The sequence below is a fragment of the Rhagoletis pomonella genome, unplaced genomic scaffold, assembly GCF_013731165.1.
Source record: "Rhagoletis pomonella isolate Grant_MI unplaced genomic scaffold, Rhpom_1.0 Rhpom_scaffold_00002, whole genome shotgun sequence".
NCBI lineage: Eukaryota > Metazoa > Arthropoda > Insecta > Diptera > Tephritidae > Rhagoletis > Rhagoletis pomonella.
This window is the reverse complement of record NW_023458556.1, coordinates 76,262,021-76,276,089: the sequence shown is the minus strand read 5'-3', so window position 1 is coordinate 76,276,089 and position 14,069 is coordinate 76,262,021.

The window sequence follows — 14,069 nt, the reverse complement described above, 5'->3', positions numbered from 1 at the left end:
AACAGCACCTGAGAGTATAAAACAAAAACCTGATTGAGACCTCCTGTCATTAGTATCTTGAGCCCAATTAGCATCAACAAAACCAACAAGTGGTAACCCCGTTTTTCGAAATGTTAAAACAGAATCTTTCGTAGAATTTAAATATTTAATTAACTGCATTGCTGCATTCCAATGCTGCTTCCTCGGATCCTGGCAAAATTGTGACAGCATATTTACGCTGCAACTTATGTCAGGTCGACTGAAAACAGCTAGATGCAATAAAGGGCCAACTATTTCTTGATATGTTTTTTGATTTATCTTCACGCCTTCTCCTGAAATTGTTGGTTCTGTTTCCAATCTGATTTTAGATTGCATCGGTATGTTCGCAGTTTTCGCATTCTCCATGCCATACTTACTGACTAAATTCTTAATATATCCTGGCTGTGATATGGAAATAGATCCTGACTGGATGTCTATTTCTAGACCAATGCAATGTTTTGGCACCTTCATATCACGAACTTCAAAATTTCGTTGCAATTCCGTTACAAACTTTTCGGTTTTATCTTTGGAACTCGATGCAATTATAATATCATCTACATACAGTGCTACAATGAAAGAAACTTTTCCAATCATTGAATAGAAAATGCATTGATCATAATGTGACTGTATCAGACCAAAATCCTTTAAAAATATTCTAATTTTCTTGAACCATTGACGACCGGCTTGCTTTAGACCATAAATAGCCTTTTTGAGTTTGCATACTTTTCCCCCACTCGCCTCCTCAACAAAACCTTCCGGTTGTTCCATATATATGTCTTCCTCCAAATCACCATTAAGAAAAGCAGTCGAAACATCTAATTGCCGCAATTCCCAATCATTTTCTACGGTTAATGCATAAATTAGTCGAAGAGAACTTTGTCTGACAACGGGGGCAAATGTATCAGAATAGTCTATTCCATATTCTTGTGAATATCCTTTTGCGACAAGCCTAGCTTTCAGTTTTTCTACTGAACCACCTGGTCTGCGCTTCGTTTTGAAAATCCACCTGCAACCAACAGTCGTCCTTCCTTCAGGCAAGTTTTCTAATTCCCACGTCTTATTTTTAATTAGGGAGTTATATTCGTCTTCTAAAGCTTTAACCCATTCTTCGCGATTGGGTAAAGATGCAATTTCTTTAAAACTCTTCGGATCTTCAACTTCTTTGAAAGCTACTGCTTTTGCAACTTCTTCAATTTTACCAAGTGTCCAAGAACTTAGTCTTTGCTTGATCGAACTAACATGTCTGCCATCTTTCTCCGGTAAAGGTTGAGATTCGATCATGTCTGCTGTACTGTCAAGATAAATTTCTTCTTCTTCCGATATTTCTTCAATCTCATCCTCTTCAGTTTCCTTTTGAACTTTCTCTTCCTTTGTATATTTTTGTTGTTTTTTTTCGAATTCGAATTCATAAAAACCATTATTTTCGTTTTGGAATTCTTCCATTCCTACATCCGAAGCTTCTTCTATAAATCTAACATCACGACTTTTGACTATACTTCGAGTACCACGCTCCCACAAACGATATGCTTTGGATTCATTAGAGTATCCAACTAGTATATATTCATAGCTTCTAGCATCCCATTTGCTTTTTCCTGATTTTTTATCTAGTAAAAATGCTTTGCTTCCAATCTGACGTAAATGCTTCACTGCTGGTTTTTTACCAGTCCACATCTCTTCAGGCGTTTTATCAAAACTTAAATTAGTTGGACAACGATTTCTTATATACGCCGCCGTGTGAATAAGTTCAGCCCACAATATTTGTGGCAAATTTCCCTCGATCATCATACATCTTGCCATCTCTACAAGCGTTCTGTTCATTCTCTCTGCGACTCCGTTTTGCTGCGGTGTGTATTCAACTGTAAGCTAGCGCTTAATGCCACATGATTTGAGATATTGTGAAAACTCACAACTTATAAGTTTAGATGCATTATCAGAACGGACTGACTTAATCTTCCTGCCAGTTTCCAACTCAACTTGCTTTTTAAAATCTTTGAAAATTTGTAAGTATTCAGTCTTCTTGCTTAAAAAATGCACAAATACCTTGCGAGTGAAATCGTCAATAAAAACTACAAAATATATTTTATGACTTAACGATTTAACCCTCATCGGCCCGCACATATCAGTGTGTATCAAATCCAATATTCCAGTAGTAGATTTTTCATTCTTATGTGGAAATGGGACTTGCGTCTGCTTTCCTCGAATACAACCGATGCAGTTTAGCTTTTGATAACTCAACTTTGGTAGTCCCAGAACCATGCCTTTAGTTTCAAGTTTATGCAAATGTACTGTATTTAAGTGACCAAATCTTTTGTGCCATGTTTCTAGTTCAGTAAGAGCACAATCTACTACTTTGCATTTTTCATTCATAGATTTCTTGGATCTTACCAAATATAGGCCATTTTCTTTATAAGCTTCAACCAATGTACAACCACCCTTCATTATCAATGCTTTTCGTTTTAACATTATTACTTGACAACCATTTTCGGTAGCTTTACCAGTTGATATAAGATTGCATTTCAAATCTGGTACGTATAAGGTTTTGAATAGATGTATCTTTTTATATTTCTCATTTACTTTGACATTAATTTCAACTGTACCAATTCCTCTGACTTTTAATTCTTTTTCATTAGCTAAGTATATTTTTCCAGTATGGCTTTCATCAATTTTAACAAATTGTGATAGCGAGAAACTCATGTGTGATGTAGCACCACTATCCACACACCAGGTATTCACCTTTTCTTTAGAAACTTCATTATAACTTCCTCTTTTGCAATATTCTGAGGTAACTATAAAACTTGCTGACTTTTCTGTAAAATTAGTTTGCTCTCTTTTTACAAATTTGCAATTTTTCGCCATATGGCCCTTTTTACCACATTTATAACAATCAAATGGGAAATTCTTGTGTAATTTACCTTGAGAGTTGCCTTGATTACTGGTCTTAAACTTGTTACCTTGTTTCTTGAACTTGTTCACCTTTAGCGCGTTATCTTGATCACTTGCATTATGTTCAGATTTCTCACCGATTTCGTGGAGTCTTGATCGTAAAGTTCTGAGAGAAGGAAACTCGTTAGCAGTATTAAATGCAGCCCTTATCTCTTTATAACCATCTATTAAAATAACTGTTAGAAAATCTTCATCCAAATTGACATTCATTTCATTTAGAAATGAAACACATATATCAAATTCTATAAGATACTGCGTAATCGTCAGATGATTCTCCATATTCAAACTCAGCAACTTACGATAAGCTTCCGCCTTGCGACGCGTCGACTTCCGCTCATAAGTATCTTGTAAGTATAACCATACCTCATTTGCAGTTTTAAAATTTTTAACCATTCTAATGATACTTGCATCCAGTGTAATGATTAATTCAGCTTTGGCATCCATATCCTTGTCATCATGTTCTGCTTGCAATTGCTTCTGTTTCGCCAGAGTTGCTTGTTGCTCTGCCGTCGCCGACTCCGAAACTCATTCTACGGCAGGTCTTTGCTCTTCGCCACGCACCATCTTCAACAATCTGTTCTTGTGAAGAATTGCCTCCATTTGAGGCTTCCATGTTGCGTAATTCGTCCCGTTTAACAGCGGGATCCGGCCGGCCAATGTCGCCATTATATCACAAGCAATTCGTTCAAACTTGAATATGCTCCGAAAAACACAAGCTAACTTTTACTGGCTTATTGCTTTTGCACGTGCGGACTCTGGGCCCATAACCTATTGAAATAATTAACAGAACCGCAGTTTGTGCAAAGCAAATTAAACAATAACCAGTTTATTCAGGATATGAATTTTTTTTAAGAGAACAGAAAATATTTTCACATAGACAACAAAACTATATCCTCAATTGATTATTAATAATTCTGAACATACAAGTATATAAACAACAAGTACAATCTAAATTCTGTTGATATTCAATAGCGAGGAATTTGAAAATTTTTGTGGGGATTTGTGGGTAATTTGAATTTTTTCTGGGTAATTAAATGAATTTAAAACGGCAACGTTGACTCAATGGGCCTTATGCATAAAAAGTGAGCTTAAGCTCAGACTCAATTTTTGCACTGAAGGGGTGAGCTCAAGCTCAAGAATTTGTACTGAAAATCGAGTCGGAGCTTAAGCTCACTTTTTATGCATGAGGCCCAATGTATTCGTCAAAGATTGCGATCACGATAAATGCCAATATCCGGCACTTTAAAATGAATATGTATGTACCCAGCAAAAAATCGGTAATCGCTTTTAGTGGTAACGTGTTCTAGAAGGCATAGTGTTATAATGCCTTCGAATTTTTTCGCTTCTTTTAGGCATTGCCGGTAATGCAAAGTAGAATGTACTCGTAGATATGCATATATTCTGCCTGTTTGTCTAGCACGTTCCATTAGCTACCTACTATGTACTAAGTAATTCAACAGAATGCTAACCAACTAACGCCACATTATTGCCCATTCTTTCGAATCCATTCTCTGGGCGCGCATCTGCATTGCTTCTGTTTGTTATTGAAAATCACGAAAGCCGATCTTGCAATTCAGGGTACACGCACATTAGCATAATTTCGTGTTAGTATCTCCATATTCCGCCCATCACTTTTGTGCCCAATACAGTGCACGGACTTCGAAAAAATAAATATTGGTAGATCTTACATACAAAAAGTGGTAGGAGTTGGTAGATTTTTTATATAAACAATATTAAATAGTTTTTACTCATACAATGTAAGTTGTATTTTATTATAAAACAAAAAAAATATTTCACATCAATAAAACATTCAACAAAAAACATAAATATATACATACAAACATCTACGTATGCATATGGCCAAAATAATAGAAACACGACATTTTAACCAGTTTTGACTTTTTGTTATTTTTATTTGTTTAATGTCGTTTAATTTTTCTTTATAAAAGTATAGCTCATTATATAAAAAACTATATAAATACACATAACAAACTTTCAAATTCAACAGTTTCATCAAAATTTCATCTTTTTAATCAGAATCCTAGAAAAATTGTTGGTATACAGTTTTCTCGGCCATTAAATTTAATTATAATAAAGTGCAAATTTGAAGTGGCTGGGATTTCACATTGGTTTTAGTAATTTTTTCTTTCTGACGGTTTTGAGATGTTTTTCCATATAAAATAACTATCGAGCATACCTTGTATGGAAGAAGATGCGTGATACTGTCAGCAAAAATAGCTTTTTAGCAACTTCATAGTTGCACTTTATTATATTAGAATTTAATGGCCGAGAAAACTATATATGAACAATTTTTCTAGAATTCTGATTAAAAAGCTTGAAATTTTGATGAAACTCTGTTGAATTTTCTTAATATTCGTACAAAGTTTGAAATGTGCATTTATATGGTTTTTTATATAATGAGCTATAGTTCTACAAAAAAAAAATTAAAAGATATTAAACAAACAAAAATAAAAAAGGGTAAAACTGGTCAAAATGTCGCGTTTATATCATTTTGGTCATAGGTGTATGTATGTACTTTTATAGCTTATTTAGTACAAGGAACAAATACCATCTACAAGTTAAAATTTTTTATCATACTGTATTAATTTAATAGGGGACTCAAACAATTTCTGCCCGCTACAAAATTCTTTGATTAAAATTTGTTATTTTTTTGGCCTAATAACAATTATATTCAACAATTTTTATTGAGCTCGAGGCCGTTTTTTTTTTAATGAAAATTTATTGTGGAAAAGCAACAATAATTTGAAAAAAATGGTAGAAGTGATAGCTATTTCGGAAATCACCACATTTTCTCATCAGACTTCTTTCAGTAGGATTCGAACCGACGATCCCACTGACTCAGCCAGTTTCCTATGCACCGTGCTAAGTACGCCTTGTAAATTATCGTTTGCTTTTCTCCACTATTTTCATTTTTGTTATGCCAACATATGCATAGGAAACTGGCTGAGTCAGTGGGATCGTCGGTTCGAATCCTACTGAAAGAAGTCTGATGAGGAAATGTGGTGATTTCCGAAATAGCTATCACTTCTAAAATTTTTTCAAATTATTGTTGCTTTTCCACAATAAATTTTCGGTAAAAAAAAACGGCCTCGAGCTCAATAAAAATTGTTGAATATAATTGGTATAAGGCCAAAAAAATAACAAAAACAAATAACTTAAGGACGAGCACACCTAAAAGTTAAACATTCTAAAAATAGAATTATTAGCAAAAACCAACAATACCAACAACCACATGATCAAGTGAATTGCAGCGGAATAGCTGCGCTTGATTGTGTTGGCATAACAAAAACGGCCTCGAGTCAATAAAAATTGTTGAATTTGATTAAAATTTGATTTGAAATGCTTAAACTTTGTAACCCATTGCGTTTGTAAGTTTTTATATCATTCATTATAGAGAATGAGCGTTCTGCAGAGGCTTTGCTGTGGGGTAAAACCGCTAAGGAGCACATATATTCACTTAAATTTTTAAATAAGGTTTCTTCTAAAACGTTTTTTTCAGTCCCTAACTTTATCCATCCTTTTACAAAATCGTGAGAAAATATGGTTTCTATTTTAGCTTTATCATATATCATCAATGATCTCCACTCATTGTTAAGTATTTCTATGGAAGTCTTATGAAATGGAAAAGCTTTTAGCAAAGGTGAAATTGTTGGCATTTCACCGGCTTGAATCTTTTTTGGATCAAAATACTCCTAAAGTTGCAACTTTTCGTCTTTGAAATCGAATCGTTTTTGTTTTTCGTTTCAGAGAGCAATGTAATACTTTATAAAACGTTTTTTAATACTTATTTGGTCAATATTTTTACATTCAAAAAACGCAGCACATTTTAGCCCGAAAAACATTTGTGAGATGGGTAAGTGAAAGTTTTCGTCTTCATAATTAACAGTTAGTGAAATATGTTCCGGTTTGATAAAATTTTGCAGAATTTCTTTAAAAAAGTTCTCCATGTGCCGATATAATAGGTGGATCAACGTTCCTTTCGATTGATAGGTTTTGTTCAAAGTATTAACTTTTTTTATACCCGAGCGCACTTGTGCACAAGGGTATTATAACTTTGTTCACATAACGGTTGTTTGTAACAGGCAAAACGAATCGAGATAGATATAGACAAATGTATACATAAATGATCAGAATGAAAAGAGAAATCGATTAAGCGGTGACTGTCTGTCCGTCCGTCCGTCCGTCCGTCCGTCCGTCCGTCTGTGCACACGATAACTCGAGTAAAAATTGAGATATCTTAACGAAACTTGGTACGTGAACTTCTTTTGGGCGTGGGACGGATGGTATTGAAAATGGGCGAAATCGGATAATAACCACGCCTACCTCCCATATAACGGTAATTTTCAGAAAAACGAAAACTGCGATATTTTAGTAACTACTGAAGATAATTCACTAAAAATTTATATTTGCAATGAGTTTTAGACGAAAAATAAGAATATTACAAAATTTTGGCAAATGGGCGTAGCCACGCCCACTTATGGTTACATGTGTATATCTTGGTAACCGCTACACCAATTTCTTCCAAACTTGGCACAGTTGTTGGTCCTGGTACAGCATACCAACTGGCCCAAAATTTCTAAAATCGGACAATAACCACGCCCACATCCCATATAACGGTAATTTCGAGAAATACAAAATCTTCGATAAATCAGTAAATATTGAAGCAAATTTATTCAAAATTGATGATTGCAACAATTCTTTACCAAGAAATACGTTTATGACAAAATTTTGGAAAATGGGCGTAGCACCGCCCACTTGTGATCACATATATGTATCTCGCTAACCGTTCTAGCAATTTGTACCAAGCTCGGTATGGTTATTGTGCTTGCCACATAAAAGCAAACCGTTGAAAATTGTTGAAATCGGACTAAAATTGAGGCCGCTTTTCATATAACGGTAAATTTCAGATATGCTTGAAACTGCAATATTTCGAAATTTAAGGACGCTAATTTACTTAAAATGTATACACCCCGGCTTATCATGTAGCGGTAGCTTTCGGAAAGGTGGAAAACATATATTTAATACTTGCGCCGGGTATTTAGTGTTCGGCTCCGCCCGAACTTAGACTTTCTTACTTGTTTTAAATATAATTTAGAAATAAAAAATATGCCATGTTTGTATCATTTAATTCTTCCAGTATCGTACTTGCAATGGACTCGTTTAGCTCCTCAAAAGAAAAGAGCACAAAATAGTGCTTTAAGGGCGTCCATTGCTCAATAACTCTTTCAACGACTGCCTCTAAAGAGAGCCAACTTGTTGCGCAAAGCGATAGAATTTTATGGGGTATACTTCCAAAATATTCTTGAAATTTTCTAAATTCCTTCTGGCGTTTAGAGCTTGTAGAAAAATATGCATAAATGCTTTTCAATAATTTCTCCAACTGAACTGGTAGTTGCTTTGAAGCTGCAGAAGAACATAAATTTAAAGAATGGCAAGTGCAACCCAAAAAAATACATTGTTATTTATTTCTTGCAGTTTTCGTTTGACGCTTTCTTTTCTTCCTACCATTACTGCTGCATTGTCAGTGGAAAGTCCATTATATTTTTTACCGGTATGTCCAATGATTCCAAATATTTTATTAAAGCTGCGAATAGGGATTGTGCTGTTCCGTCGGTGGGCTCTATAAGTCCCAAAAATCTATCAACTACCTCTGTTTTGCCACCTGGAATGTATCGCACAATGATTGTTAAGGTTTTTGTCATTGAGACATCTGTTCCTTCATCAATAATAATGGAGAAATTCTTTAATCGAAGCTCTTCTGCCAGTTCATTTCGAATATACGGATCAACAATTACATTAACAATTCCTCTGGCTTTTTTGGAACAGCATTTCACAGGCTTGTCAGACGCAGTAAAGTTATTAAAAAAATTTGGTAAGAAGTCCATTATTGTAAACGACAACGAGTGCTGAACACAAAATACGACCATCATTAATTCTTTGCGTATTTTCTCTAATTGTTTGGACGGTATATTTCATAGAGAATCGTTGATTTTTATTTGTCTGGAAGGATTCTCATCAAAGTGTCTTTCCGCATTTATGTGTTTGGTAGTTTTAGCATGGCGGTTCAAATTAGTGACATCATTAACTAAAAGCTGTTGGCATAGTTTGCAATAAGCAAGTTCATCAAACTCTTTTAACCAACTCCTGTTTGTTTCCCAGTCCTTTTTATACTTTTGCCAGCATTTGTTTTTAATAGAGGTATTTGAGCGGTGGTGTAGTGGTAAGCAGTGCGCGCTTCCACTCCACAATGCCTGGGTTCAAACCCTGGTCAAAGCAACATCGCAAAAATATAGAAAAAAGGTTTTTTCTTAACAGCGGTCGTCCCTCGGCAGGCAATGGCAAACCCCCGAGTGTATTTCTGCCATGAAAAACAGCTTCTCATAAAAATACAATCGCCGTTCGGAGTCGGCGTAAAACTGTAGGTCCCTCCGCTTTGTGTGACAACATCAAGGCGCACGCCACAAATCGGAGGAGAAGCTCGGCCAAACACTAACATATGTGTAAGCGCCAATCTATTATTATTATTATTATTTGAGCAAGAAGGGAATGAATCGCACTCTTCACTGATATCAGTCTCATAAGATGATGTGGAAGATTCTTTTTCTTCAGTCCCATCATCATTTTCAACGGCAGAGCAGCCACGACTAGTCCTACAAATGTGTTTTAGATTAATAAATATGTACCTATATATGTGTTTAATTGAATGTTTTTGAAGTGAAACTTCTTTAGCGGCGGTTGGTTGGTTGGTAGTAAATTGGCAAATTCAAAGGAAATTGCACACGGAAATGGTGCAACGGAAATGGTGCAATGGAAATGGTGCAACGGAAATGCTGCAACGGAAATGGTTGGGGCTGAAACAAGTGGTATTCTAATCTGCTAATAAAAGGTTAAAGAATAACACTTAGAAAAATACCAATACAAGAATGAAAGTAAAGGTGAGTACGTACATAGATAAAGAAAAGGATAAAGGCAAAGGTAAAAATAAAAACAAAAACAAAGATGCGTAAAGATAAAGGCAAAAATGAAGACCAAGGTTAATTTAAACCCTTTACTGATATATATTAGGGCAAAGGTGAAGGGGAATATGTAGATGAAATTATAAACATAAAAGTAAAGACAACGTAGGAGGATGAAGATACCGATAAAAGTAAAGATGAAGATAGGGGAAGAAAGATTAAAATAAAGGTAACTGAAGAGGAAAGGATATAGAGAGAGACACAGAGACTCAATTTGAGAACTATTTTGGTATTTTAGAGATTTTCGGGATTCTAGGGACTTATCGATAAAATAATCGATATTTTTATCGATTTTGTTATCGATATTTATCGGTTATTTTATAGATATTGTTATCGATTTTGTTATCGATATTTATCGATTTTGTTATCGATATTTATCAATTTTTTTTATCGATATTTATCGATTTTCTTATCAAAATTTATCGATAATTATCGATTTTGTTATCGATATTTATCGATTTTGTTATGGATATTTTTATCGATTTTGTTATCGATATTTTTATCGATTTTCTTATCGATATTTATCGATTTTGTTATCAATATTTATCGATTTTGTTATCGATATTTATCGATTTTGTTATCGATGTTTATCAATTTCGTTATCGATTTTGTTATAGAGTTTTGGGTATTAGTATTTATCGATTTTGCTTTCGACATTTATCGATTTTGTTATGGATTTTTATCGATTTTGTTACCGATTTTGTTATGGATAATTTTATCGGGTTTTTAATAGATTTTGCTACCAATATTATTATCGATTTTGTTATCGATATTTTGTTGGATGTTACTATCGATTTTGTTATCGATAGAGTATAAAGATAAAAATGAAGATGAAGGAAAACAGAATAACATAAATGTAATTAGTTCGAAAACGCCCTATCTCAGAAAATTTTTGAACAACGCTCTTTCTCAGAAAACTTTTCAAGAACGTCCTACTTCAGAATTTGATTGAAAAACACCCTATTACGGAATTTACTTGAAGAACGCCCTATCTCAGCTTATTTTCAATGTATTTTCGTTTGAGATAGGGTGTTTTTGAACCGAATTCTGAGATAGGGCGTTATTCAACCAAATTCTGAGATAGAGTGTTTTTCAATAAAATTCTGAAATAAGGCGTTTTTCAATCAAATTCTGAAGTAGGGTGTTCTTAAAAAGTTTTCTGAGATAGGGCGTTTTTGAACTGGCTGCCGAGATAGGTCGATCTTCCACTCAGCCATCGATATGTAACGTAAGTTTCACTTCTCCAGTGTGGCCCAGGCGCACTTACTTTTTTTTAAATAAGAAACTTACATGATTAGAAATTTTTCCATTTTTATGTTGCTTCTCCCAAACAAACGTATTGAAAGCGGACAAATAGGTGCGTTCCAGCGGCAGTCAGTTTTGCAGGTTTTAGTTAACTTTATTAAAGGCGAAAATAGCTTTTCCTGTTAATCCTGCAAATAAATCTTACTACCACTGGAAATCACCTAATAGTATTTACATAAACAGCTGATAGAGATGCCATTTCCCTTTTATATTTGATTGTGTTCAAAGCTAACTTTTCGTATTTATTTTAGGTGTGTTCAATGACAAAATATTTTTACACTGCGTCCATTTTAATCTCTTTGCCTCCTTTACGGAAAATATTGGTAGATTTTCAGCCTTTGTTGGTAAAATTGGTAGAAAATAAAATATAGCTAAAAAGTTGGTAGATCTACCAATAAAGTGGTAAAGTCCGTGCACTGGTCCAATATCACAAGTGTCTGTCCGATTAAGCGATTCTTGCTCGACTTGTTTGTTTACGACGTTCTTAGAAGTAGCGCTGTTAGTGGGGAAGCGGTGCACAATGGGACTACAAATGCCAAAAATGTAATGTAATGTTGTAATAATTATCGAATTTTTATTGTGAAGCTGAAGGAAAAAATTGTGATATGTAAATCAAATCAAGTGTGTGCAATTAAAAGACGAATAAAAAGGAAATCAAAGAAGGTGTAGATATTCAAGACTCGCGAATTTGTTATTCTAAGTATTGCTTTTGGACGCGATACGTTTTCTATGGCAGAGGTTCTGCTTACTTTGGGTCAGCTTTTGCTTCATAAAATGCAGGTAAAATTGAAGCGTTTAGTACGAATGCAAACCGGAAGAGAGGGGGACAGGTTTGTACATAAAATGTATTGGTGTATTTTCTAAATTCCCTCAACTTTCAAATTATTTAATATTTGCGTTCAAACCAGTTTTGAACGAGGATGGCGTCTTAGTGAGGAACTCTTAATATATATATATATTAAGATATATATATATTTCTCGTTAAAACTTGCTTATTATCCGAATTTTATCAAAGTGTGAAAATATTTACTATTTCAGCCCACAAGAGCTGTAGGCGTAACAGTGTGTCGATTTTTAACCGTTTTCTACGTTTCCTAATTACTAAGTGGAAAATAAAATATACGAGAAACTTCTGCGAATTTGGAGTACAGTTACTACTTTTGGTCGCACCTTATATGGGAACGTCCCACTGTGCGGTGTAGTAGCGGTCCATTAGCTGTTGGCAGCTAATTTTCGCTAGTTGTTAGCGAATTGTTCTTTGATTGAATCATCAGTCGTGGACAATGTGTTTTGTTTTAATACAGGGGGGAATGCTATACATAAGATGAAATCTAAAATAGTAGACCGAGATGGTCCACCTCATATGCAAATACTTTAATCACAAAATTAGCAAGTCTTGCCGGCGAGCATATCCAACTATTAAAGGAACTTATTGGTGGGGAAAAGGGTATACATACATGTAATAACACTACGCTTCAGGTCGCATATTTTTTTACCGACCTGTCTGAACTCGGATAAATAACTGAGTTTGTGTTGTTGCTTAGCATGCATTTTGTTACATTATAGCGATTCTACAATAGCGCAGTGGCATTGACAGTTTTTAACACGCAGTAACAGTTCGAAAAACTGCCGCTGCCACTGCCGCTGCGCTATTGTAGAATCGCTATTACCGAGCGTTCTTTTGTAGCTCGGTTGCTAAATGGAAATGGATGATCGAAATGTTTTATTTGCGCAACAAATAAACATTTAACCGTGGCTGCTCATATTGGACATTTACATGAATTATAATTTAGAAACATAAGGCGCAGATGCTTTGGAGTGATACATTTCTGAATGCAGTGGTTTTCTAAATGAATCCCAATGTAAATTAATGGGTATTGGGCAACCGAGTGGATTGTGCGTAGATTCGAAGCGTTAAGCTGATGCCAGATAAAACGCTTGCAGATAAGATGAATTGTATGAAAATGCACAAAGTATGCCACATAGATCATTGCAGCTGCAGCGCGAAGCGAAAAGATGGCCAACTCTCATCTTTTTGCACGCGTTGACAATCAGCCGGTTTAATATTTATTTTGTTTCTTCCAAATTCGAGTTTTCATGTAAAAACATAAAATTTAATTACATTTCTGATATTTTTAAAGTTAATATATATGAATGGCCGCCTCAAATAACGTTGTAAGCGACAAAATTATAATTTTACAAAACAGAAAAAAACTTGTTTACTGACGCGCAAACGGAGATTTAATTTGGTTTTCTACTTTTTCGGTATAGCACTCTTCAAGAATCTTGCCTTTAAAAAATAAAATATACACATTAATATCCTTAAAATCAAGGAAACTAGCTTTGAACAAATTGTCGCTTACAACGTTATTTGAGGCGACCATTCATATGTAAAATCCACAGCAATTTTGACGAGTAAAAAAGCAGTACAAAACTGTTTTCTTCGCGTTCATTGTGGCATACCTTTTGCGTCTGACGCTTTGCTGGCAAAGTTATAAATGTCACGCAAAGCCACAAAGTTTTATCTGGCATCAGCTTTAGTTCTGATGGAATTAAAAAATAAAATTAAGTGTAATAGTAGTAGTAAATACATACATGTCCGAAAATGCGCCATGACTGAGAGAGAATTTTACTCTCGAAAATGCGCTCGATATCGCTTGCAATGTATCTGCGTACCAATTAGGGTAGGCAAATCATTTTTGATAATTCCCCGATTTCGACAATGAAATTCCCCGATTTCGCCCGAAATTTGGTAAAATTCCCCAC